The sequence below is a fragment of the Papaver somniferum genome, chromosome 7 (genome assembly GCF_003573695.1).
Source record: "Papaver somniferum cultivar HN1 chromosome 7, ASM357369v1, whole genome shotgun sequence".
Lineage (NCBI taxonomy): Eukaryota > Viridiplantae > Streptophyta > Magnoliopsida > Ranunculales > Papaveraceae > Papaver > Papaver somniferum.
In genome coordinates, this window is record NC_039364.1 from 228,372,857 (window position 1) to 228,395,753 (window position 22,897).

Consider the following 22,897-nt stretch of genomic DNA (forward strand, 5'->3'; position numbering starts at 1 on the left):
TCCCCTTGTCAGATTTTTTTTTTTTACCATTTATAGATTAGATTAGACGCTCATATCACGTGGAGACCACAGGAATATTAAATGTTTCTAAAATTGTGAAAATACTGCATTCTCCGGTGGCCATACTCCCTAAACCAAGGGCACAGCTAGAGGATCACGAGTTGGTCAGTAATTTTAAATTCTGTTCCCGCGAAGTAGAACTTTTTACCCTTCTTAATTGCATACTGTAGAATTTTGATACAGGCTCCTTTCAATCTCAGCCTTAAGGTAGCGCTTGGGTGCTCTTCTGGTGTAATTTTAGTTTGATTTTCTGTATAATTTGAATCTCTCATCGACATAAGAGTCACAAAATAGAACTTGATGGGGTGTCACATTTTGCTGTAACCTGATACAAATGCCTGACAAAGAGAAACAACAAGAATTCAACTAATGATGAGCAACCTCGATAAAGAAAAAAAAAAACATATCTGAATCTGCAATGAAAACCAAAACTTACAGTTTGCACTATTAAAGCCATCGAGTCTTCTCCAATAAACACGATTCAGTTTAGGGAATAGTTTGCAGTATTAAATCCTGACGTCCTATGCAATTTTGATGGTCTGATATGATTCAACTAACATTGCTGTTCGTGGTCCTTGTTTGTTCAACTTATCAAAATGCACCACTATTTAGCAACGCGCAGAGCTTTGATAAAACTCAAAACATATGATTCAACTAACATTTAAATTACAATTGGCAGGGGCCGCGCGGACGCGTTCCCCCTCAGGAACAAATTATGACGTAGACTCTCCCTCAGTGGGGAGATCTTAGGCGAGCGCCCTTCCAAAGTGCAATGGAAGTCACTAACCTAGGCCATGGACCTTCATGATCATCCATAGACCCAGTCCAGGTAAGTATGTTTTACAGCCTTCCTTCAAGCTCATCTTATAGGACGTCTTCTCTATCCCTTTTTGTTATCTTTATCATGTGGGACTAATATTGGATGCGCGCTTTTGGCCTTCAGAAACTCAGTGAAGAACATTAACAAGAACTGATGCAGGAAACCCACTAATTGGCTTAAAACTCTTCAAATCAGAAACTTTACCAGTATCACAAACCAAAACTGGTGATGGTGATTTGCTTAAACTACCAGTGCCCAATTTGAATTTTTTGCATCGACTGTAACCACTTTTGTTGCTCATTTCACTCTTCCAATTGCAAACAATCTCGATTTGCTTGTTCACTCTAACTGAACGAAAAGGATAAATTTCCAGAGGTTGACTCAATTTCCAGAGGTTAACTCCATGTATTATGCAAGGCTCTTAAAATCAAACCGCTACACATTGCTGAAAAATAAAATCTAAGATTCTAAACTTTTGACTTGATTGTGAGCATTAGTAAGTACTGATGTCCATCAGTTCACCAGAAACGAATGTGGCAGTATGAGAGAAGACGTGTCATGGGTATCCAGCTGATTTGAAGGTTAAGCCGATGATTAAGTGAGCATCCTTCCAAAATTCTAGGAAGACATTCTTTTCAACTTCTGCACATAGTACATGCTCAATTTATTCGACGCGGTTTGTAAGCTATGATTTATCTAGCAAGTTCATTGATTTATCTAGCAAGTTCATTGAAAGATAAGAAAATTGCAGTGTAGTCCGTGAAGTTAAAAGAGGATTAGTTGGGGGTTGTGCACCAGGCATTTGCAGTACTCAAAATTTAACGATGCCAGGCCTTCGCTGTAGTGCAAAGCATTGCCCCAGGCATTTGAAGTTGTCAAAATTTAAAGTTGTCGGGCCTGCCTCTGCAGTAGTGCAATGCGTTGCACCAGGCATTTAGAATAGGTAAGGGTGCGCCAGGCGCATATAAAATTGGTAGGGGTGCCGCCAGCCCTTTGCAATAGTGCAACGCAGGTAATCAAAATTTAAAGATTAGAAATGGTGGGGGTGCGCCAGGCCACTGCAGAAGTACAACGCAGAGGCGACGCTTGAGAACCCCAAGCAGCAAGCAGCTGTGATGGGAACTCCCCTATGAAAAAAAATAATTTAATATCATGTGAGCCGATGAGGTATTGAACTGATACCTCATATCAGGTATTGAACTGATAAGAACCGATACTACACTTGATCTTAGCCAAAAGGCCGAGAAAGGTATGCTTCTTCCCTTCTGCAACTTCGCGTTTTATACGCCTCATTTCCTTCTACCTCCTTAAAACTGAACAATGTGGGACTAACTAAATACCAAGCTTGTCAACTTGGATAAGTTTAAGCTGAGATGAGCCCGTCAACTCATACCTCAGATAGTAAAATCTCGCATCTAAAACATATCTTGAATGCAAGAAAAATTACTTCCCGAATATACCATGGCCATATCCAACTCATACCTCATCTGATATTATCTAAGATTTTGGAATATTCCAACAAACCCTATGCATTAAAGTCTCCTATATCCGTATTCAATACCCTTATCTAGCAACTACCTTTCATTGTTTGCGGCAACTTGGCAAGCAGGCAGATAAGAGAGATGGTCATACAAAAGAGCTAATAATCTGTCTATTTATAGCCACACCCAAAGACATAACATTTACATTGTCAATGCAAAAAAAAATACATTCATACATTAAATGGATCTATTGAAGCAACAATGTTTTTATCTGGTGATGATGATGATGACTTTTGGAGCGTTAGTGTGTGAATGTTCTTCCCATCATCTCCAGGAAAAAAATGGAATTTACAGGACAAATCATGTCAATGTGTCTAATGAGATATCACAAAGCGTGATCCTAAATATTAACTGCAGATCAATTCAGGATGATCTTGGGAGACATGCATTGTCTTATCAGCAGAATATTCATTGGCATTTCAAGATGGATTTGTTGGGCACAACATTGTTTTGGTGTGATATGTGGTGGAATGACGCAAATGGAAAACTAGTCTCAGGTGAGTATGACCTGTACGACTTTGGAAGAGATTACAAGAGATGCCAAAACTATTGCCATTATCCTATCCGTCGAGACGGTGTTTATGCATGGTTTAGCAAAACTCAGGAATATAGATTGGTATATGAATGGCCTAAACCGGAAACGGAAGAGAAAGGAGTTGCTGCTGCTCTACCTGCCTCCAGGAAGAACTTAGTTAGTAAGAGATCAGCTGATTCGAAATCAAAAGGATAGTTCGTTATATATTCTACAAAATACTCTCAGTATGGTCAATGTGTTTTTAGTTTGTAGTCAATTAGGTGAATAATTAAGTGTGGTTTCTGAGTATGCAAGATCTCCTTGTATTTGCTCCAATAAAAATGTTCAATTTAATGCTCATTATGATGCCCTCCATTTCTTTGATTTGTTTCCTAATGATCACCTATTATGTGCCCCTAGCATAGCAAAATGATAGAGCTCATCAATTGTAGAAATTTGCAGCTAAACCAAATTTCACTGGCAATTCATTCCTAGCAAACAAGAAACACTTAACTTCTGTGTGTGAGAATATTCCTGACATGATCAATGAACTAATAAATTAAACTGGAATCCAATCAAACAAAGCTCTAAAATAAAGGCAAAAACAGGTATAATCATGATGCACACAGACAGACACAATCAATTAACTTGCACAAGAGAATATGAATAAGAGGTTTAGTTTATTAATTACAAAATCCAAATAGGGATCAGCATTTCAGTGTGTTTCAATTACATTACATTACATCGGATGCACAAAGCAAAAGTGGAAGCAAGAAAAGAAAATCAGAATGCCAAGCAGATTGGGCTTGTGGACCGACAGATGTTTAATTTTCCGGACCCCTAGATGTTTACTTCTCCACTCTATTCGCGCCCTAACGCTGTCTCCATGGCTCTTTTTAGCATGCTTGCTCACCTGCTTCGGTTAAGCAGTAATTTTGTTCACCCCCTTTTCTTGTCTTTCCTCGCAATCTAATTTCCTTTTAGCAGCTTCAACTTTGGGCTCCTCATCTTGATTTTTGTATAAAAGGTTTTGATACATATTGGTGCCTGGTATCTTTCTCACCCTAAGACTGAGAATGCATCTTTCTCTTGGTTCTGTTTGTTGTTTCAAATCAACAACAACAGCTGGTTCAACAACTCTCATCGGTGAATCATCTTCAAAATCACTCCCAAATAGACGATCATACAAGTAAAACGTTTCTGATCAAGCAACTGCAACTCACCCCCCTCTGCCATGATTTTACTAAAAGAAGAAGTATAAAGAAGCAAAAGAATAGAGAGAATTCCTAGACTTATGAAATCTTTTGCTACGCCAGGCCTTCAGTTCTCTGAAAATATTTTTTGTTATGTTCCTGGTTGAGAACTTGGTATTTGTAGTGTTGCTGAAGATGATATTTGGAAAGGCTTCTAAATCTTAGCTTGCGAGCATATGGTCTGGTTTCCTAATATAAGACGCTGAGTTTGTTGACACCGGTATACCAGCTAGAGGTTCCAGAGTTCAGTCACAAACATAACCGTGTGAACTCACGCGGTTCGAGTTAGGATTAAATCGGGTAAACCTGGTTCAGAATCGGGGTATGGCGGACATTGATATGTAGGCCCTTCCCGCTTTCCTTATTTCTTCTCTCTTCTCTTCAAATTCTCTCTCCTTCTAACAGGGGTTAGTCCTCGAGTGATTTCGGGGGAGTTGAGTGTATTTTAAATCTCAGGGATTTTGAGAGAGTTTGAGAGAGTGTAGGGAGTTTGAGAGAGTTTTGTGTTTTTGAGTTCAGGGAGTTTGGGGGAGTTTGAGAGAGTTCACTCCTAACTCATTCTCTTTTAAGAAACAATAAACCCTTATTTGCAAATAACATTGATCTTTAATCAAAAGAAAAAAATAAATGATCATTGATCTTCTTCTCAAGTGTAGCTTCTACCAACAGTTCCAATAATTTCTCAGTCTCTCGAGTTGTCCATTGTTTGTAATTCGTAGTCACTTCCGTTTCCGGTTCCGTATTCTTATTCTTCCTAACATTCTTTTTCTTCTTGTTGTTTTCAGCAGGTTGGCTGGATTTTTCCATTCTATGGTGTGACATGTTAGCTACATTAGTACTTAGACTAATACTAGAACTTAACAAAGCAAGGATAGTAATAACACCAAACAGTCTAATGTAAACATGATAAAAAAATGTGATACTAGATTACACAATACTAACACGCAGAGCTACTTAGCCAAATTGTTAATCAAAGAAAATCCCTTAGCAACTCCTTGCAACAAAAGCACCGTATGAATTGGCTAAAACACGCCAATACGGAATGAAGTACGCCACTGTATTGAACTTTGGCATATAAAATAAAAAAGAAGTATGTGTCTAAATAAGAGGACTTAACAAGTGATAGTGATTCTCAATGACACCCATGCAAAGTAGAAAGCCAATTAATGCATGATGACATAACAAATTATGAAGATAGCTGTAAAGGAATTCTGTTTCACCGAAACACAGTTTCAGATTGTCCAATCTTTGCAGTACTAATACTTACCTGATCCTCTTGAAATTTTTACGGTACACTTACAACTCAATATTCCACAACACACTCAAAACTCATAGCATTCCAACGGTTCATTAAAAAGATACATTACTCAGAACCCGACTACTTTCAATACGTGCATACAGAATTCAGTTTCGGATTTCTCACACTTTGGTGTACCTAAATTGATCAGAACTTCATGAAATTTCTACAGTAGGAAACCTTCATATATACAAACATCATACTAAAATTTTAGCTTTGTCCGATAAGCGGAGAATGAGATAAATAGGAATCAGTCCCCTATTCGGGATTTAAACTCAGCAGACCATAGTCATATATTGTGCAATCTTTGCAGTAGCAAACGTGATCTGATCCGCGTGAACATTTTACTGTACTTCTATAACAAGGTAAAATACGATATACTCAAATTTCATCATATTCCAACTGTTGAATTTAAAGATATCATTATAACAAAAGCACCGTATGAATTGGCTAAAACACGCCAATACGGAATGAAGTACGCCACTGTATTGAACTTTGGCATATAGAATAGAAGAGAAGTATGTGTCTAAATAAGATGACTTAACAAGTGATAGTGATTCTCAATGACACCCATGCAAAGTAAAGCCAATTAATGCATGATGACATAACAAATTATGAAGATAGCTGTAAAGGAATTCTGTTTCACCGAAACACAGTTTCAGATTGTCCAATCTTTGCAGTACTAATACTTACCTGATCCTCTTTAAATTTTTACGGTACACTTACAACTCAATATTCCACAACACACTCAAAATCATAGCATTCCAACGGTTCATTAAAAAGATACATTACTCAGAACCCGACTACTTTCAATACGTGCATACAGAATTCAGTTCCGGATTTCTCACACTTTGGTGTACCTAAAGTGATCAGAACTTCATGAAATTTCTACAGTAGGAAACCTTCATATATACAAACATCATACTAAAATTTCAGCTTTGTCCGATAAGCGGAGAATGAGATAAATAGGAATCAGTCCCCTATTCGGGATTTAAACTCAGCAGACCATAGTCATATATTGTGCAAGCTTTGCAGTAGCAAACGTGACCTGATCCGCGTGAAAATTTTACTGTACTTCTATAACAAGGTAAAGTACGATATACTCAAATTTCATCATATTCCAACGGTTGAATTTAAAGATATCATTATAACAAAAGCACCGTATGAATTGGCTAAAACACGCCAATACGGAATGAAGTACGCCACTGTATTGAACTTTGGCATATAGAATAGAAGAGAAGTATGTGTCTAAATAAGATGACTTAACAAGTGATAGTGATTCTCAATGACACCCATGCAAAGTAGCAAGCCAATTAATGCATGATGACATAACAAATTATGAAGATAGCTGTAAAGGAATTCTGTTTCACCGAAACACAGTTTCAGATTGTCCAATCTTTGCAGTACTAATACTTACCTGATCCTCTTGAAATTTTTACGGTACACTTACAACTCAATATTCCACAACACACTCAAAATCATAGCATTCCAACGGTTCATTAAAAAGATACATTACTCAGAACCCGACTACTTTCAATACGTGCATACAGAATTCAGTTCCGGATTTCTCACACTTTGGTGTACCTAAATTGATCAGAACTTCATGAAATTTCTACAGTAGGAAACCTTCATATATACAAACATCATACTAAAATTTCAGCTTTGTCCGATAAGCGGAGAATGAGATAAATAGGAATCAGTCCCCTATTCGGGATTTAAACTCAGCAGACCATAGTCATATATTGTGCAAGCTTTGCAGTAGCAAACGTGACCTGATCCGCGTGAAAATTTTACTGTACTTCTATAACAAGGTAAAATACGATACTCAAATTTCATTCCAACGTTGAATTTAAAGATATCATTATAACAAAAGCACCGTATGAATTGGCTAAAACACGCCAATACGGAATGAAGTACGCCACTGTATTGAACTTTGGCATATAGAATAGAAGAGAAGTATGTGTCTAAATAAGATGACTTAACAAGTGATAGTGATTCTCAATGACACCCATGCAAAGTAGCAAGCCAATTAATGCATGATGACATAACAAATTATGAAGATAGCTGTAAAGGAATTCTGTTTCACCGAAACACAGTTTCAGATTGTCCAATCTTTGCAGTACTAATACTTACCTGATCCTCTTGAAATTTTTACGGTACACTTACAACTCAATATTCCACAACACACTCAAAATCATAGCATTCCAACGGTTCATTAAAAAGATACATTACTCAGAACCCGACTACTTTCAATACGTGCATACAGAATTCAGTTCGGATTTCTCACACTTTGGTGTACCTAAATTGATCAGAACTTCATGAAATTTCTACAGTAGGAAACCTTCATATATACAAACATCATACTAAAATTTCAGCTTTGTCCGATAAGCGGAGAATGAGATAAATAGGAATCAGTCCCCTATTCGGGATTTAAACTCAGCAGACCATAGTCATATATTGTGCAATCTTTGCAGTAGCAAACGTGATCTGATCCGCGTGAAATTTTACTGTACTTCTATAACAAGGTAAAATACGATATACTCAAATTTCATCATATTCCAACTGTTGAATTTAAAGATATCATTATAACAAAAGCACCGTATGAATTGGCTAAAACACGCCAATACGGAATGAAGTACGCCACTGTATTGAACTTTGGCATATAGAATAGAAGAGAAGTATGTGTCTAAATAAGATGACTTAACAAGTGATAGTGATTCTCAATGACACCCATGCAAAGTAGCAAGCCAATTAATGCATGATGACATAACAAATTATGAAGATAGCTGTAAAGGAATTCTGTTTCACCGAAACACAGTTTCAGATTGTCCAATCTTTGCAGTACTAATACTTACCTGATCCTCTTGAAATTTTTACGGTACACTTACAACTCAATATTCCACAACACACTCAAAACTCATAGCATTCCAACGGTTCATTAAAAAGATACATTACTCAGAACCCGACTACTTTCAATACATGCATACAGAATTCAGTTTCGGATTTCTCACACTTTGGTGTACCTAAATTGATCAGAACTTCATGAAATTTCTACAGTAGGAAACCTTCATATATACAAACATCATACTAAAATTTTAGCTTTGTACGATAAGCGGAGAATGAGATAAATAGGAATCAGTCCCCTATTCGGGATTTAAACTCAGCAGACCATAGTCATATATTGTGCAATCTTTGCAGTAGCAAACGTGATCTGATCCGCGTGAAAATTTTACTGTACTTCTATAACAAGGTAAAATACGATATACTCAAATTTCATCATATTCCAACTGTTGAATTTAAAGATATCATTATAATCAAATCATGCAATTTCTTACCAAGATCTTTTGAACCAGAAATTAGGGTTTTGATAGAGAGAGAGTACCCACAAAAAAAAACTATACACACAATCAAAATAAACAATCATGGAGATCAAAGATATGAAAAACAATCAAAATAGTACACAAATCAAACTATTATAAACAATCATGGAGATCAAAGAAGAAAAAAACATACCTGGAAAAAAACGTTTCCTCTTCTTTCTCCTATGGTTTTCTACGCACCAAACTCCTTCCCAAATCTCTACTCTTTTGAGAGATTTGTTGTGAGACCAAAATACATTAAAAACTCCTTCGAACTCCCCAAAGCAACCAACTCCCTAGTATTGTAGGGTTTTATGACTAACAGGGAGTTCAAGAGCTTTTTTTAAACTCCCCAGCGACTAACAGGTGTTTTCTAAAGAGTTTAAGAGACTCCTCTAAACTCCCCCATGAATAACGGAGATTTGGAGAGACTCCCTCAAACTCCCTCGGGACTAACAGGAAAAAACCTAAATACATTAAAATCTCTCGAACTATCCCACGACTAACCCCCTGTATTCTTTTCTGCTCAAAGTTCCAGTTTCTTCTTTCTCTCTGAGAATCTCCTTTGAAGAATCAGTTCTCAAATCTCTATTACGCATGATAATCTTTTGATTCTCTTAATTGTTATTGTTTATTTTGATTTCTATGTGTCAATTTCTGGCGAGAATTTGATGAAATTGTGTCAGGTGGAACTGCATTTAATGTTGTCGTTCCGGTTTCTGATGACGGAGGAAGTACATACTGCACAAATTAGATTTCTTCCAAATGATGTTCTGATGTTTGATTGAATTGAATTGAATCGATTGTTTTTGTTTTAATATGATAGAAAGTGATATTGTATGGGCAGTCCAGCTGTTGGAGATGTTAGAATACGGGCATCCAACTCAAAACCAATTGGCAATGAGTGGAGAGGCCCTAAGGGATTATAAACCGCAGGATCTTAGATTGCCTAACAATGTGGGACTAATAATCTCAACACGTCCCCTCACGTGTAGCCTCGTTGGGTCTAACACGTGGACAATTAAATCGGGTAACGCGGAGTAAAGGCGCAGTCTAATGACTCGTCGCAAATAGCCTGCTCTGATACCATGTTAGAATACGGGCATCCAACTCAAAACCAATTGGCAATAAGTGGAGAGGTCCTAAGAGATTATAAACCGCAGGATCTTAATTGCCCATACAATGTGGGACTAATAATCTCAACACGCCCCCTCACGTGTGGCCTCGTTGGGTCTAACACGTGGACAATAAATCGGGTGACGCGGAGTAAAGGTGCGGTCAACTGACTCGACACAAATAGCCTGCTCTGATACCATGTTAGAATACGGGCATCCAACTCAAAACCAATTGGCAATGAGTGGAGAGGCCCTAAGGGATTATAAACCGCAGGATCTTAGATTGCCCAACAATGTGGGACTAATAATCTCAACACGCCCCCTCACGTGTAGCCTCGTTGGGTCTAACACGTGGACAATTAAATCGGGTGACGCGGAGTAAAAGCGCGGTCTAATGACTCGTCGCAAATAGCCTGCTCTGATACCATGTTAGAATACGGGCATCCAACTCAAAACCAATTGGCAATAAGTGGAGAGGTCCTAAGAGATTATAAACCGCAGGATCTTAATTGCCCATACAATGTGGGACTAATAATCTCAACAGGAGACATTGATTATATGGACATGTTTAAGAATATTGTCAGATGAAATCAATTCTGAAGCTCTTGCTGTATGAAGATTGCTTGGACACCGCATTTCTTTGGTTTGGAACTTGAATTAGGTATGATGAGTTTCATTCATTTCAATTTCACTAAAGACTTTATCCTCCACTTGATGTCTACTCAATTTGATGCTTAATGGTGCACATTTTTCTCGATAGTTTTGGAGAGCCTGCCTAACCCTCGTATGCCGCTTTCACCTTTTCCACTTTAATGTGGTAAGATTTGAAATAAATGTCATTTTGAGCCAGGTTTCATGTTGTGGTCTTGATTTAATGCTTGGGTGGTAAAATGGTTCCCTTTTCTTAGGCTGCAGATTACTTTGTACAGAGTTTAGAGACACAGTGATTGATTTATGGTATTAGCAGTTTCGTTGTCATCTGATGGTGTTTCTGGTTGTGGAAGCTTAATAAATGCGAGAAAACGTAATAGTTTAGACAAAGAAAAGCGTGGATTTTATATGAAAAAGGAAAGAGATACTTAAAGCTTGTGTACGGGTTGCTAGTGACCTAGTTCTGGTATAAAAAATGACACCCATGGCACCTCTATACCTTGCTTTTCGGTTTTCTATACAGACCCTATAATTCAAGAGTATTACATGCTTAATACTACCAAAATATTTGCATGTCGAACTGCGCTCTTCCTCTTGGTTCATTGCTGGGAACTCACTTCTGTTATGCTTACAGCATTGAAAATTTTCTCTTTGCAGGTGCTCCAGTCTTTTAGATGCTGCAATATTCTTGTTTTCACGTGTTACAAATATTCCGACAGAAAGTCTCGTGCTCCCTGTGATATCCACAAATGACAGACTTAAGTTGGGATATGGATTATGCGTATGGTTGTCGGCTAATGTTTTTCATCTTTTTTCATAAATGCTGGTGCAGCATACTACAAATTTTCTGTTCCAAATAAGCATTGAACATGTTTGCCGATTACGGTGATCATAGTTTTCATGTAACTGATCTCAAGTTTGTTTCCAGTATTGTAACATTTCTATTTAGGATGGAACCAAAATACATGGACAAAATCAAATATCGCACCTATTGGATCTATTCGACCTGTTGACAAGGTATTTCACAATTTTGTCCATAAGTTATTTTTCTTTCTTTCTTCCTCTGTTTAAATAAGTAGATATTTTATGTTAAATGGGTATTGACTACTGAGTAATTGCTATTTTAATCAAGTGATGGCCAAGTTATCAATTCTAAGCCATATTACCAAAGAGCTTATGGACAATATGCTTGATAGTACCATATCAAGCAGTACAATCATCTTTTGACTCTTAAAAAAACTCACTTTACGAATGAACCTTGATGCATTGTTTCTTTCGTGGTCATGGTTTTTATCTACTAAAAGTTCTGTTTGACACCCTGTTTTTATGATTTCTTACCTAAAGAGAAGGATTGCAATATCCAGCAATCAATATTGGAGATAAATGCTGAAACATTGGATGGGAAGCTTAATCTTAATTTGATACTAATGTTGCGTATCCTGCATGACTTTTTGCATTAAGATATCAAAAGACATGATAAAAAGTTGCTGAATTATGGTTTCAGTATGGTGGTGTTTTTTAGGTTGGCGACTGCATACTAAATTTGGTTGATAGACATTATTGATGGCGATTTATTTTTGTCTTTATATTTATAATTCTTGAAGGGATCAGTTTTCTATGCACATAAGCTATACTGTGTATATATACTGTTAACATGGTATTTCTTTTGTATGTATTGACACCTATTGCTGCTTATTTCTGTTGTTTTATTCTTATGGATAGAAAGGCTCTTCTGTTCCAGCATTGCCTTCAAGAATAAAGAGAATATTCTACATGTCAAGCCAGGGAAGAAACTTGTTACACAAGGTTAGTGATTTTTATGGTTTTTGGTTGTTTGATCTTTTCATTTAGAGCTCTTATATTTTACGGTTAGATGAGACTCACCAACTTCCTGTTAAATGTGCTAGCTCTTATATTTTACGCAGGTTAGTTGAGACTCACCAACTTCCTGTTAAATGTGCTAATCTTTGGGTAACACCTGTCCATTTCTTATGCCATTACCTGACACCCACTCGTATTTACTAAAAGCAAGTGACTCCCCTCTTTGAGAACCCCCATATCAAATTCACTGACAGTTTTATGAGGGGCCACGCCTCCCACCTCCTTGGAAGAAATTCACTAGCTTAAACTGATTACTATGTCCCTAATCTCCCTTGGGACAATACGTCTCTCCTGATCTTGAACACACTTGTTTAGAGAATGGAGAGGGATAAAGGAGAAAATGAGTTTGAAATGGTAATATTGAATAGAGTTAGTGTGTCTTCTATGATTAAGTAGGACACCTTCCATATTTCCACTGACACCGACACCCACTAATACCTTTGAAATCTTCAGTTGACTCTGTCTCTAAATTTGAGATCTGTTTTTTTGCCAAGATACATAGAAAATCTGTATCACAAGAAAATAGAAAGGATTTCTGTCTTTTAGTATAACTGATAGGTAGTTACACTAAAAGACAGAAAACATTATAAGACATAAACCCTTTTTAGTTTCTTCGATTTCAGAAAACATCCAACAATTCCTATTAGGAATTTTCTTCTGAAAGCTGAGTATCATAGCTTCAAGAATTCTTTCTTCCACATTGTTTGCTTTAGAATGAGCTTCAGCTTGATAAGAGTCCTCTTCTTTACGAAGATGGCGTTGTAAACCTTCAAAATCATAGTTGTCTTCATCGTGCTTAAGTTTCTTCGTGTATTCATTCCAGATAGGAGAAGTCATGAGCTGAAAGATTTAAATGGATTTAGTATGAGCATATTTGGGCATTTAGTAGTGCTCTGATTCAAAATGGTTTTCATTTTATTAAATGGTAAAGATAGTTATTTCAATTGTACGTATTAAAATCATAAATATAATTTAGCTGCGAGTTATTGTGGTATATTATGTCTTGTGTTAACCTACATTTGTTTTCTTTCAGAAACTAATGGTTCATGTTTTCAAATGTACCCATGGTTTTCAATAGCTTGCAACCCTTGATACCAGATTGTCTCATTTGATTAGGTCTTACCCACAGTAAACCCTACTGTTCTGGAGCAGTTGAGTAAAGTGGACTCGTTGTTTATGCTATGGGATCCCTTTTTGCTTCGGTTTGCTCCCCACTGGTAAGCTTCGATGACCATATATTTGATTGTTTATGAGGCATATGTTCAATACTGCTACTAGAATTGACCAAGACTTTTGACAGTTGTCACAGTTCGCTACTCCATACTAGCACCACCTAACGTATTAAGTTCTGATTTTATCTGGTTTCCCCATATGAACTATGACCGTATACTGCAATTGTAAACCGGCACTCGTTTATACTATGCTGACAAAAAAAAAAGCATAAAATTTAGAAATTGTTACAATCCTATTTGCATGGTCAGGACCTCCTTTAGCGAGGTCACATATTTGGTGGGCAGCTACAAATTAGCACGCAAACAAATATATTCACATTAGGCATTGAGTTATGGCTGAACGGTACCAAGGACTTCCTGGTCCATTACTTCAGTAAGGCTTCCTTTATTGGGATGTCATAGGGTGAAGTCCTGTGGTGGTTGGCCTATCAGGACTCTTATCATGTGAGCATTTGGCCATGGGTACACTTTTAGGCATCTGTATGTTTTACGGATACTAAACATGACCAAAACATAAAGTGGCAGATTAATAAAAGATACTTCACATCTTTATATAAAATTTTGTTATGGAAGCCAAATTTATCAAGGATACTGAAAATGAGGGGTGTTTGTACAATTCCCTCATTTATTAGTCTCATGAATGTGCTGATTCTTTATCTGTTTCTCATCTGAATCTTTCGGTAATCGTTTTCTCGAAAGGGTGTGCTTTAGCCAGCTAACAAATATTTATCAGTTTAGAATGAAGGTCTTATCTGTCAGGTTTGAACTCTTGCTTGGCTTGCTTGATGATACAGTGCTTTTTGTCAAGTTGTTCTTCAATTATTGATTTGGGTAGAGTGCAGGTTTTTTTCCACAATAATATTAATCTAAGGGCTCTTGTTTGTAAAGATTTTTTGAATTAAGCTGTTTTCTTGGTTATATATTTGATGTGTTCTGAAGAGTACAACAATGTGGTCGTGCCGGAGTGGTTATCGGGCATGACTAGAAATCATGTGGGCTTTGCCCGCGCAGGTTCGGATCCTGCCGACCACGATTGGATTTCAAGTTCAACAGGCTTAGGAGGTAATTTTTCTTGAAATAGTTGTTTGTCCCTTGAGTATTTAAAGGTTAAAACATTCCGATTTCAGAAAGGTGTCACTAATGTCCACCATGTCTATCAATTGTGAATTATGACAGCATGTTAACTCTTAAATCATAACGTCTTCTGATGTATTTTAGTCACTACTTTCCCTTCTACTTACTAGTGATTGTTTTATATATTTTCCTTCCATGTTTTGTATATTTTCAGTTCTGAAACTTTCAGGTTAGTACATCCAACACATTCTTTTTCCAGAAAGCAGTTTGTAGTATTTAGTATAAGGAAAGGATAAACATAGATATATCAAGAGGAAATATTCATCTATAGTTGCATTTCTTATGCAGTTGGGTAGGAGGCTTCCATGGCAATACCACATAGACCTTCATTAGCATCAACATCTCTTTGCAGCATCAACATCTCTTTGCATCCGTGCTCACCCCATGAAGTTCCCCATGAATTCTTCACGAGCCAATACTTTGTTCCATCCTATCAGTCCCGTACCCTACTGCGGTAACACCATGGTCTAATTCAGTCCCACAAGTTCCTGTGAATACCCCGCTTGAGTTAAACTGAAAGTCCTGGCCACTGGCATCAATGGCAACTGAAACAGGTTGCTTTGAGACGGCTTTTAGTAAAGATGCCTCGTTATTGGCTGGCACATCTTCATAACCATTGATTGAGGCAGCATGGGCATTTGCCTTCTTAGTGTTGCAGCTTCCATCGACTCCGTTGTACGGGTAGTTAGCTTCTGTGGTGAGACCTCGGTTTTCTTGTATGAATTCAAAGGCGTCATCCATTAGACCACCCTCACAGCCTTGATCTTCACCTTTAGTATTGCAGTTTACTAACTCTTGTTCAGATAGAGAGGTTAGCTTACCAGTTGCCAATTGTGTTATTCCTTCCATGGCTGCCACTGCAGAGAATGCCCAACAGCATCCTATGTTTTGTTTCCACAAAATATGAAAAATATAAGTTTGGGATCAATTTAGGAATTGAAGCCAATTTTGTTCTTTTGCGGAATAGTAGAATAGGATACACATGCTGTGCACATTGTTATATGCCATTTGGGTAATCAGAATTTCTGGGGATTTTTACACAATATGTGGAAAATGTTGTTACTTACCAAACTGCCCTTGGTCCTTAACTGCTGTAACAGCTCCCTTGTTTCTCCAATCCATGGTGGATGGTACTGCAGTGACATTTTCGTACTTGAACTCTGTAGATTCATGTAGACTTCTTCTCCATGACCTCTTGTGTCCATTGCGAGAAGATTTAAATTCTTCAATGGTTTGATCTGCAAACTCGTCGACACTTAATTTGTATGGTTTGCTTCCAGCATTACTGGACTCGATGAGTTCAACATTGGCCTTGAATATATCAAAGCGTTCTCCTTTTCAGCTTGGTGCTTATAGACTTTCGCATATCGAGTCATCCACTGTTGGTGTCTATCAACCATGGCCGGCTCATGGAGTAGTACTACTCTACTTGACATAGCTTGAGAAACCCAGGTAGCCAAAATGATGAATAAGGCCATGAACATAAACTGAAAACGGGTTGATGAGGAAGCCATAGTTAGGATTTAAGATTGTCTAAGATTTAAAGATATTGCTTTATTTGTCCTTCAAAGTAGTTGGGGTGGGGATGCTCTGAAACCCAATTTGCTGAAAGTTTATATAAAGAGAAACACACTATTTTTTATTTGAATGGTTGCAGGTAACGGCATAATTGTTCTAACTGAACTACAAGAGTGTTTTGATATCCCTGAAGTGTTTTGATTCAAATGCAGCTGCTTAGAAAAGCAAAGGAACGTCCATCCAAGAAGAATAAAAAAGAATTAAAAAGATTCTGTAGTGATCGAAGACAATTTCATCTCTGTATCCAATTAGGGATCAAGCATTCCACTGACTCTTTCAATTACTTTACATTCGATGCACAAAAAAAGCCTCCCGTTTTTAGTGGCCATCAATTTATACCCAGCCAAAGACTCTAGTTAAGGGGTACCCTATATGATATAGAAGTTACATAAATGCCTTTCTGGTAAAACTGTATAAAAACCAAATCAAAAAAAAATCTACTTATTTCAACTCTTCTTCTTCCAGTTTCATATTATCTTCCGATTGTAGAAGAAAAAAAAACTTTCCCTCGTTCTTGTGTCCAACCGAAACATCGTCGCGAATCGTAAAATCAAAACATCGTCGATTCGTTTATAAAACAATGGATAAGGGAAATGAAACCCACAGATCTAGAACCAAAAACGTTGCTCGAGGTATCGATCCAAAGATTGAGATTTTAGCAAGAAATAAAGAAATTGTTGCTGCAAATGAAGAAGAACGCGAAGAAGAAGTACCCGTCGATGTAGTCGGTGGTGGCGATTCCGATAGTCAAACACTTCTTCAACTTCAAATGGCCCCAATTAGGTAAGAATCTATCATTTTTGGGGTTTATTTCGCTTTAATTCGAACGAATCGAGAAAAAAAAATTCAAGGATTTTCGGTTATTTATCCAGATTCGGGCGATATTCATGCTTATTTACTTCCGAATGTAGTCGTGTTCTTCATTTCTCAAGAACATCGACAGTATTCGGGAGAAATATTTGATGGTTATCGGCTGAATATTGTTGGTCATATCTTCATGGATACAAACTGGTAATAATCGGTAGTTTAATGAATTTTTTGGCTCCCGAATATATTTAAGTAGACACACAGTATTCAGAAGTACACTCACTACCGAATATATGTATATATATATTGAAAAAATCTCAAAATTTCTGATATAGGAAAAATCCCATTTCAGGGCTAGTATTTATTCGGAAGAAAATATAATGTTTTATACCTCCGATTGTGTAGGATAAAATTTTAGAGTTTCTGAATTCCAGTTGATGAATATTCGGTTGTAAACATGTTTAGTTATATTCCGATTGTTTTTCATTCGGGAAAAATATGTGTCTTCTTACTTCCGAATTTGTTCATTCGGGTTATAGTTGTTTACTTTGTCTTCTGATTGTGTAGGATGAAAAATTTAGAGCTTCTGAACTCCAATTGATGCATATTCGGTTGTAAATATGTTTAGTTAGCTTTCAATTGTTTTGTATTCGGGAACAATATGTGTCTTCTTACGTCCGAATGTGTACATTCGGGTTATATTTCCATACTTTGTCTTCCGATTGTATAGTTTGTAAATATTGTTCCTTTCTTTGTTGTTTAGACAAAGTCGAGAAAGGAGGAAGAAAGTGACAGCTAGTGCTAGGAGGGAAAGGAGTGCCAAAGATAATTCAAGTGCTCAACAAAGCTTACAAGGACAAAGCAGTCAACAAGGAGTGCAACCAAGTGCTGAACAAAGTGTAGAACAACAAGGCAGTGAACAAGGGGTGCAACCAAGTGTTGAACAAGCCGCTCAACAAAGTGCAGAACCAACTGCTCCACCAGTTACACCCCACCATGAAATTGAACCAGTTGATCCAGTGCCAAGAGTAGAAGAAGAAGGACAACCAAGTGGTACCCAAAAAGCCAAAAAAGGAAAAGATGGTGTAAAGAAGGATATTGCTAAGAAAGCATCACATCTTGTCCCTCAGCACTTGAAGAAGAAGGGTATTCCAGCAGGCACAATCCTTGGGCTACCGGCGGATGGAGGAAAATTGCTATTTGGATACAAAGACTCATGGGCCAGAGAAATATACGAAACCGAGGTAATAAAATTACTATTTTTTATTAATGTATTGTCTATGTGTTATATCGTAATATTTGTATTAAGGATTTTTTTATGTACTTTAATAGGATCATCAAGATGAGGTCCGTCTACTCAAACCTACCGCTGCACCAACAAAAATGCTTGCGTGGCCTTTATCCGGTGAATGTGAAAGGTTCAAGTCAATTGTTGCCAACTCGGGGTTAGCTAATGCCGCCGAGAATTCATTGTTGGAACATGATCGTGTGGCCATATCGGTGTTCGTGGAGAGAATGTATCCTGAGACCGATACTTTCCATATGCCGTTTGGGGAGATGACGATTACCCCGGATGATGTTGTGCAGATTCTTAACCTTCCCGACCAAGGCACAACTGTGAAGTTTAACTACACAAAGCAGTTAAGTTGGGCACAACTTTATGCTCTAACTAAAAAGTGCTTAGGTTGGGATGAAGAGACAACAACAGCAGAGTTTAGGAGGCATGCAAGTTACAGAACACGACATATCAACATTACAGCTTTGATGAATATGTTCCGAGGCACCTTGGAGAAGGAAAAGAATGGAACGTTAACTGATGAGCAAGTGAACCACGCTGCCACCGCATATCTCCTTTGTGTATTGGGATGTGTCATATTCCCCAATGCTTCTGGAAACCGGATCGACGCCAACCTTATACAACTTTTGGATCCTCTCCATGAAGTCGGTGACTATTCTTGGGGCACGGCATGCCTAGCATTCTTGATGGAAGAGTTGAGAAAGGCTTCGAGGCTAGGAACCTGCCAAGTTGCCGGGAACGTGGCTCTATTGCCGGTTTTTTCTTTAACTCTATAACTCACTCTATATGTGATGTATAACCCCTCTAGGATGATGTGACAACACGGGTATATACAACATCAACCTGTGGAGGAAATGGGGGATTACTACAAATTGGAGTTGGAGTTGTGCTCTTCTAGTGGTGACAATCTCACGATTGTTCACACAGGCCCACCTACTGTTCTTGATAACTGGGATAAGAGGAATGACTTCATTATCGACACTGGTAGACGAACCACCCGAGGTGATGAAAGTTCTCCAGACTATATGAGTTGGTATAACAACGTATCACATCCTTTGGTTATGCGTGAAATCAAATCCAACACTACTGCGGCGGGTTCAAGTTATAATTGTATCATCAAAGACAAACCAGCTGGTTATGATAGACTGGTGCGTGTTCTTATATTTTTGTTCATTTTATATTATTCCTATAAATCTTAGGTAATTACCGTTTGATGTTATGTCATTACGTATAAAAAACACGTGAATAGGTTCAATCGTGTTTCCAAAATGTTAACTGCATGCCTGAAGAGCGGAGATCCCATGCCAGCTGAGAAGATCAAAGAGGCTAGAGACCTAGTTGATAATATGGATAATGAAGATTATGCTGCCCAGTTTGGGGAGAAAGTCACGAAGAGGCATCCGCCCAAGGTGGCAGTATCAAAGACGGGTAAAAGAACTCGAGCTTCATCGAGCCCTGAAGGTGCTCCAACTGAAGCTTCTCCAACTGAAGGTGCTCAAACCCGTGGTCGTGCAGGACTGGGAGGTAGTCACGGTCGTAAAGTAAAGAAGAGCAGATAAATGACAATGATTTGTGTTGTACATTCGGGACTTTACAAGGGACAATATAGAAGGTTAGACAACCCATATTCGGAAGTTTGGGTAACTGAGTTGACTTCCGATTATTGCAAGTTCAAAATTTGAAAAGTATCAGTTTTTCCCAAATTCTAATTTTTGGGCCATCGTACATTCGGGACTTTACAAAAAAGAATTATCCTCCGAATATTACAAGTTCAAAACAAACCATGCCATGGCTTTAGGTGGTTCCAAGGGCCAATATAGAAGGTTAGACAACCCATATTCGGAAGTGAGTTGACTTCCGATTATTGCAAGTTCAAAATTTGAAAAGTATCAGTTTTTCCCAAATTCTGATTTTTGGGCCATCGTACATTCGGGACTTTACAAAAAAAAATTATCCTCCGAATAAAGTTCAAAACAAACCATGCCATGGGTCTAGGTGGTTCCAAGGGCCAATATAGACGGTTAGACAACCCATATTCGGAAGTTTGGGTAACTGATGAGTGCTAAAAAGTGCATATTTATATATATTTTTCTTGGCATTTAACTCATCTTTTGTGCTCTAATTCTCCATTTTAACCCATATTCTGTATTTTCATTGTTTTCAAGAATAAATATTTTTATTAATTAATTTTGCATTTTTAGGTACCAAATAAAGTTTGGATGAATTGCGGAGCGGAAAAGAGCAGAAAAGTGATGGAAGCCAAGAGGAATCACACAAGGAAGCCGCGGAGAATGTTGTGCGCAAGACCAGGAGGCTAGAACTGGGCTTGAAGAGGAAGAATTGTTCTTAAAGAAGATATGAGCTTGGCATACCCAAAGCCCAAAACCCTCATCCAAATCCATTTCCTATATCCATACCCGTTTCCCTTTCTAGCCGTCAGATTGGATCATCTCAGCATCCTACGGTCGCAGCATCGCCAGTACATCAAAGTCTGAAGCTCCTGTCTAACACCACATCACCTTACTCGATCTTGAGCCGTCAGTTTAGTTGTATTTTTGCATCCAACGGTCGCTCATGATCTGTCTTCATCTCGCCGTTAGATCCGTTCCAGAAGATATTATCCCACGGCTCATCTTCGCAAGACATCAAATCTTGATGTTCCCGACACACACCCTAACACCTAGGTCTATTATACCCAAACAAACATACCCTAAGCTATAACGCCATCGACCTTCTCTTTCCTTCTTCTTCCCCTCTTCTTTCTGCAACAACCATGTCCGCCTCAACCACTACCATGTCCGCCTCTGCCACCACCACAACTCTCACCAAAGACATCATGGCTCCTACCAACTGAAACCCACTCTTCCCCTACTCCTCTAGCTTTCTATAACATCAATTCCTCGATCTTTTCCTCTCACAGGAACCCTAGGTTAGGGGTTGATGAAATAGATGAGCTAGAAAAGCAATTAGGGCATGGGAAGAACAAGAGAAGACGCAGGAAGAGGAATAGAGGCATGGGTGAAGAGTCATAATCATTTTCAGAGATTAGGTAAGATTTTTTATCAAACCCTAATTTTTCTGACATTGGGGATTTTTTGGGGAAATCGATTGTATGTCTAAATTGAAGTATGAGTCACGTAGTAGGGTTGTTATCAGTAGATTAGGTTAGCCAATTTTGATTTTAATTGTATTTTTCAGCAAACCCTAATTTTGCTGATGTGGTACTGATTTGGGGATTCTTTGATCAGCAGCAGGCATAGAACCTCCACTGCCACCTAGTTAGTCAGAAAGCCTAGAAGCTGACTGATAACTAACAAGGGACAAGAGCAGTATTGAACTGAGATTTCCTTAGCATAGGTAAAATGGTGGATTTGAAGCCTTAGTACCCTGCCACTGTTACCTTTACTTTCAGTCACATACCAAAACAGCTCAGTTGTGTTTCAACACAACACAAAATTCATTCCCACTGTCACTATAAAAGTAGAAACAACATTTGCACCCTCCAAGTCCCTGAGGACTTTCCCTTTCTTCCCATCACTAGCTACATTCGACCCTGTATACTTGCAGGTGTAGTTGTAGGCTTTCTTAAAAACCTATAAAGTTTTTGGCGCCGTTTCCGGGGACTCGGTAGCGGCGCTGTGTTGTCTCTTTGTTTTTCTTGCATTCTTGCTTGCTGTCCATAACCATCATTCCCTTATTGCACTGTCATCTTGCATATATTGCATTGTTAGCTAGTGCATCTTCTTGCATATACTGCATATTCATAGCATCATTGCATCTTGCATTCTTGGTGTAACTTAGTGTAAGCCTGTAGATTTAACTGCATTATCATTAATTGTTGTTAGTTTGCTAGTTTATTGTACTTCATCTTAGCTTAGTTTGCATTACTGTTACCTAACTGTCATAAGCATTATTGTCATCCTCTTGTTCATTTCTCTCACTGCATAACTTGCATACTTTTCATCACTGCATCACTGCATCTTGTCCTGTTCTCCATTTCTTTTCTTGCTTACAGCAGCATCTCAGTTACAACTCAGATTGTATCATAGTGTAACGTAGCTGCACTGCACCTGAATCTTGTTCTTCATGGCTATGCAATAGTCACTTTGCACCAGTTAAAATTGGTTCCTAAGAACTGCAATCTCTGCAATTTCTATGTTCATTCCCATTGTTGTGCACTGAACCATTGTTTCTGTGCTATGTTGGCTATCTCTGTTGAGCCAATTTTGAGTTGTTGCAAGAACTAATTAACTCTATCTGTTGCAGGTACCTGAGGAGCTGTTAATGGACTTGAGAAGCTGTTGCTAGCAGCACTGAGAACCAAAGACTGCAGCTGTTGAAGTTGTTACACAGTCAGT

At 38.1% G+C, this 22,897-nt stretch overlaps 2 non-coding genes and 2 pseudogenes across 2 annotated transcripts; 1 reads left to right on the forward strand and 3 right to left on the reverse strand.

Annotated features, from left to right (window-relative positions):
- Positions 1-735: 735 nt before the first annotated feature.
- LOC113300736 lies at positions 736-897 on the reverse strand. Its single transcript, XR_003335912.1, has one exon. It is a non-coding gene; the product is annotated as a U1 spliceosomal RNA (small nuclear RNA).
- A 1,023-nt stretch (positions 898-1,920) lies between these two features.
- On the reverse strand, positions 1,921-2,133 carry LOC113300929 (annotated as a pseudogene).
- A 12,540-nt stretch (positions 2,134-14,673) lies between these two features.
- On the forward strand, positions 14,674-14,755 carry TRNAS-AGA. The gene has a single exon. It is a non-coding gene; the product is annotated as a tRNA-Ser (tRNA).
- Positions 14,756-15,137: 382 nt separating this feature from the next.
- LOC113293445 lies at positions 15,138-16,371 on the reverse strand (annotated as a pseudogene).
- Positions 16,372-22,897: the final 6,526 nt, after the last annotated feature.